Source organism: Cryptotermes secundus, unplaced genomic scaffold (assembly GCF_002891405.2).
Source record: "Cryptotermes secundus unplaced genomic scaffold, Csec_1.0 scaffold562, whole genome shotgun sequence".
NCBI classification, from domain to species: Eukaryota; Metazoa; Arthropoda; class Insecta; order Blattodea; family Kalotermitidae; genus Cryptotermes; species Cryptotermes secundus.
Genome location: NW_019720170.1, coordinates 427265 through 433264, shown reverse-complemented (window position 1 = coordinate 433264; position 6000 = coordinate 427265).

Sequence of the window (6000 nt, the reverse complement as noted above, 5' to 3'; positions counted from 1 at the left end):
ATAATGAAAGCAGAGCAGACTCCTTGAACACGCCTTGTCCACCTGATGATGGCTACTTAGGCCGAAACATGTTGTGAAACAAAGCGGACAGAAGGAACATCGAAACCTTGCGGATTTTGATTGAGTTGCACAAGGACGGGTAAGAATCAGAGCAGAATTCAAGTTTATAACAGGCGAAACCTGTCACTATGCAGTTAACTACTTCATACTTATGTTCACGTAGGATACGTTATGACATTTTATTCCCAGAAACTCTCGGAATACAGAACAGACGGAGAAAATGTATTGCAGACGCCTACGACTGAATCCAATCGTTATTTGACTTATGACTCTCAGTACTGTCTTTGGGAAGGAAGCAGGGGTATGAGAGGGGGATGCTGCCTGTGTAATGGGACGGGGGGGGGGAGTGAACTGACTATGGCTGCTTCAGGGAGTTTGGACATCCTCGTGAAAAACTGATTGTGATCGAAGATTGAGGCAAAATAATATGAAGCTTACGCCCAAGACATTCACCACGGTGATTAAAACTGACTCCGAGTCGCTGAAATTTGACAACATTCATAATATTATATTTCAGCATCCTGTAGCAATGAGGTATTATTACAATATACGTGTATGTACATTTAGTGTTTATGCTACAAGTTTCAGCCGCATAGGGCAATCTTCAGGCAACGTATCTTTTTAAACGAGTCTGCTGCACTCTGCACTTGGTCAGACAGTGTTCATTAAGGCACGTCGTTGCTGTTATTGTTAATGTTCTTGAATTCTGATGCTGGAGGATGATTTTATAAGATGATTTTCTTCCCATGTCATATATCGCCGCTGTTTACGTGTCCTATTGGGTGTGCCACTCGCTTAGTTGTGTGTATCTAGTGTTGCTTTGTGTTCCTTGTACAATTTGACCAAGTGCACAGTGAAGTAGACACCATTAAGATGATGTGTTGCCTGAAGATGGCCCTATGCGGCTTAAACATGTAACATAAACACCGAATGTACATATATTTTAAGCGGCCTCCGTAGTCTAGAGGTAATGTTCCCACCTCATGACTCGTAGTACGCGGGTTCAAATACCCGGCGGAGGTCGTCGAATTTTTAAGGGCGGAAAAATTCAGGGAACAAGTCCTCCGGGAGGGACTTTAAGCCGTGGGTCCCGTGTCGTAGCTTTACGGCACGTAAAATAACCTCATATCTCCAAAGGAGGTCACTGAGCCAAAATTACGGACGTTTCCCGCCCAAAAGCAGTCTCTAATACCTCCGGTAGATGGGGGAAACATTATAGATACCTCTCAGCTAGTAGAGCCGGTCTCGCTGGCTGGGTGGGACTGATGGTAAGCACCAATACCGGTAGGATATAGAGACTGGTAGAAATCATAGAGGGAAGCACAATGGACCAATACAGGTCTAAGTGCATGGGGAAACCCACCATCTCCAATAACTAACTAACTACATATATTTTAATAATTTTAACGATACTTTAAACATTTAACGAACATTTAGTGAGTTAAGTGTGAATTAATGTTGTTAAATTAAAATTCCTGCATTATAGAAGGAAAACAAGACTCTAAGTTGGCAACATTCATTTGATATGCCTTTTAATTCATGATACCTTCTCTGATCATTCTGGCTTCTTACCACTTCGCCTGAATTTACAATTCTATTGACAGCAGTCTTATGATGTGATTGTCATTTTTACTCCGTTTATACGCTGAGAGCCGATTACAGTGACCGCTCGGTCTATGGCATGACCTATCTTCGCTAGCCCTAACACTGGGATCGTGGGTTCGAATCCCATAAGGCATGTGTGTGCGTTTATTCTGTGTTTGTGTGTTTCTGTGTGTAGGGAGCGGCTTTGCGACGGGCTGATCACTCGTCCAAGGAGTTCTACCGTCTGTGCAAAAACGATTACGAAACTGAAGAAGACACCAGGGCCCAACAAAGGGCTGTAGGGTCATTTATGTATGAATGAATGATAAATAAGAAAATATGAAGGGAAATAAGGAAAAATTAATAAATAAAAATATATAAACAAAATGAAAGGAGAATCAAAGAAATAAAGAAAGTAGAAAAGAGCATATGGAGCAAAGAAGGTACGAAGGAAGATGGAAAGAAAGCAAGGGAACAAAATAAATAAGACATATCAATACAGCCAGACACGTGTACACATTCTTAATAAGACATGAGGACCAATGAGCGGACTTCTGCATGGGAATACTGATGAGCACTAAATTACAGCACGGGGGGAGGCGACGTCAGTATGTGCGATATAGACTACTTCCTGCTTCACTGGGTCTCCCTGCTGACATTTCATGAGCGTCTCTTGAAAAAAGAGGAAGAAAAATAAAAGAGCATATAAATGAAGTAACGCGGATAATTCAAAAGGTAATGCATGCGCGTAAGTATGAGTGGCATGGTACGCCACTGTTTAAACCACTCCATGTTGGTGCAGGCCGAAACAAGTAGCATATTGTCACGTGTATAAGTGACTACAGACGGGGTTTGGATTGGTAATTGGTTTTATTGAACACTTACAGAACGTAACTACAAGTAACTATAGCGCTCTCGCTAATTCGCAGATTCCTCGATTCACTACAGCACGTACAAAGTATTCTCAGTCTGCTATGTCTTCACCAGTCGTTGCCTGGGAACGGCTTTCAATGGCGTAGATCCCTCAACTTCCGTGTGCACGGCTATACGCCCTCGTTGGCTGCCGCCTGTCGCATCAACCACTTCCTCCTCTTCTAACTGTCATATCAAGAATCTCCTCTGGTGAAAGTTAAAGTCACTTTACGACTAGCGGTTTACCGCTAATCAGTTCGTCTTGGCGACAAGTCCCTTGAGACGCACGATCATAGATTTGTTCTTTCAGCGGAAGTCTTGCGGTAATGGTGCTTATGTATTTTTTTATGTACAGGCTCTACAAAGCACATCCTGCCTATCTTACGTATCATATGCTACAACGGCAGCTTAGTCACTTCAACGGTCGTAAGCTTGACCTCCGCTAAGTTTATCTTATATTTTCACTCTTCTCTAATGGCACATACCATTCGTTATATAGACTCGGCACGGGCAGCACAGAGAACATCGCTTCCAACAGCTCTTCGATTATGGTGTGGGTGTCAATTGCGACCAACACCTAGCAACGACCGATGTTTACCAAGCCATTATTTAGCAACGGCTGTTTTATAACCCCCTCCTTGGTGTCTCCACCTTATCGTGGTGAGGGGGTTTGAGTATGCCAAGGACCCTGAGAGCTATACCAGCGGTAGCGTAGCTACTGGCAGGGCCTCCCTTGCTGGACAGGTCAAAGGGTAGGCATCAGACGAAGAGAGACACCAAAAACCAAAAACTGATGCCGGAAGCAGCGTCATCAGCAGCGACTTGAAGCACAGAGCAAATGATGCTCGAGATGGTTCAAGTTCGTATAGCAACAGGCGTGACCAGAGTGGTTTGAACGGCTGTTGTACTGCGATGTGGAAAACAAATGGAAAAACTACCACATTATCACTTTTCCTGGATAGTCTCTTTCCAAAAACAGAAGATCGCATTAAATGGAGAAACTGTTTTGGAAGAGACTGTGGACCTGTCGTCTGACAGATTACTGATGATGATGATGTTTTATAACTGCTTATTTCGTGGTCGTTGCCTAGTAACAAAAAAAAGTAAACGTAAATCTATACCTGTAACAGGCCGTGAAGGCCCATAGGGTTGTGAGACGTTGAGGGTCCCACATTATCTAGACAATCGGCTCAAAGATGGCGGTAAGGTTGTCAGCCTTACACGCCGGCCGCGCTTTATTCCCCATGAAAATTATTTAATTAATTCCTGGTACTCATTTCTGTTAGAGGCTGAAGGCTATAGTGCGGCCGGAAGGATTAGGTCAATTGAAAAAAAAAATTCAATGACCTCAACGGGACTTGAACCCGCGACCTTCCGGCTTGTAGCAGAGCCTCGTTGCCTAGTAACGGTTTATATAACACAATATGTATTCAAGAAGTACCAGGTTCAAATCACTGTCATTTTTCCAGCACTATATGATATGGTTACGGCACCATGACAGCATTCTGAAATTAGGTAGAACCATTTCCTTCACATCAGACGGAACTAGGCTGAAGCATTCAGATGTAATCGTATAGAGCCAGAACTTCGTCTGTACTTCTCATTTAAGGATAGGGGATGGATTATGTAAAAATGAGGTTAGAATTAAGAATTTAAATTCTTACACCCCCAAAATCTGAAGAAGGGACCTCTGAACGCAAATCAGGAAACTTGTTATGATTTAAGGCTGGATATGCAGAGGGAGATATTCGATCAACATCATCTCCGATTTACCTTTTAGCGGAACGTGTTCGAAAGTTGATACTGCCGGAAATGGAAAGAAATGCACAACGGGAAGATCTACGTTTCGAAATCTCACAGTCGAGGAATATACATATTTGTGCGCGCGTGCACAGACACACACACACACACACGCGTGTATATGTGTATCAGTAAAGTGCCTGGTTACGGGATAGACGACATGAGTTCGATTTCCGGTAGCGTCAAGGGCATTTCTCTTTAAAGTCATATCCAAACAGGCTCTGCAACCCAACAAGTACCGTATAATACGAAACTTAGATTCGGTCCTCCGGGTTAAATCGGCCAGAGCTTGCGAAGATCGGCACTACTGTCACCTGACAAGATTGAGAATGCGACGAATTTTACACTCCACTCAGCATACGTCTTCATGGTTCAAGAACATGGAGAACTAAACCCTTTCATGTACAAGCTGCAGTAATGGTCCAATCGTTAGAAGAAAAGGGGTGAGATGAAGGCAGGTTCTTGAACTGAATGATGTCACGTGATTCCTGAATCGGGCTGCATAATAGCTAGGAGCAAGTATAAAGCTTCTACGGGATTGAACATTCATGAGATTTATAGCGTGGCTGGCTCAGAGGGACAGGCAGCAAGAATATAGATGTTTAGAGGCTCGACAGCGAAGACTAAAGGAACCAATACAGACGGATACGTGAGTGGATAATGAATAATTCAAAGCATCTCAAAAGAACTGATGCGCCTGCCCCGAACTTCCTCCGGTTGTTCGTAAAAAACTTAAAACGGAATGCCTGAAACTGCAAAGCCGTGGTGAAATGAGGAAGCCAGAAGAGGCAGCACACGGATCGATTCTTTATGCAACAATATGCCAAGAAGCGCGGACTGATGGCACTCACCTGTGTGTGTCAGTATGTCACTTCGAGCCCAGCAAAATCTAGAAAACGCGTTCACATGTATGATTTCCTTGCGCCAAGCATATAAACTGAAAGAGTAATGTGGAGCTACGTGCTTCGAATCCCAGAAAGGAAATTACTAGTCTTCTGCTTTCATTCATGGAGTTACTCAAAAGTCTGAAAAGAACAAAAATATGGTCATGGGTCCAGAAACCAAGAACTACTGGGCTGGCGAGCGCCAGCAGCAATTTACTGGACTGGAAGCCAGTCAGTAGTCGGCGGCTAGCAATCTTGAGCTGCACTGTTAGTAGCCGCTATCTAGCAACGACTAATGAATGCAAATCAAACAGAAGACATTATGTGTGCTACTTGTTGCAGTGTAAATCAGTGAAATTGTTATAGTTTTTTGTAGTTACGAGTAATAACCATTCAATAAATTTATTATAAATTAAAACCCTGTGTCTAGTCACTAAGATGTGACAATATACTCAATACAGACGCTTGCTGTGTAAGTGTTCTTCAATGTTCATGAAATATCTTGGCAATTTTGCAGAGCCGGCAGGCTTTGTACCACCATCACGGGCTACTTCATTTCAAATTCCTCTTTTGGAATCATCCTTCAAAATCACTTTACTATACACACACACACACACACACACACATATATATATATATATATATATATAAAGTGGCCTGTAGACCCGTTGCTAAGCAACGACCGCGAAATAAGCAGCTTACAACAGCCGTCGCTAGGTAATGGTAGCAATAGACACGCACGCAACAGTCCGTGCAGAGC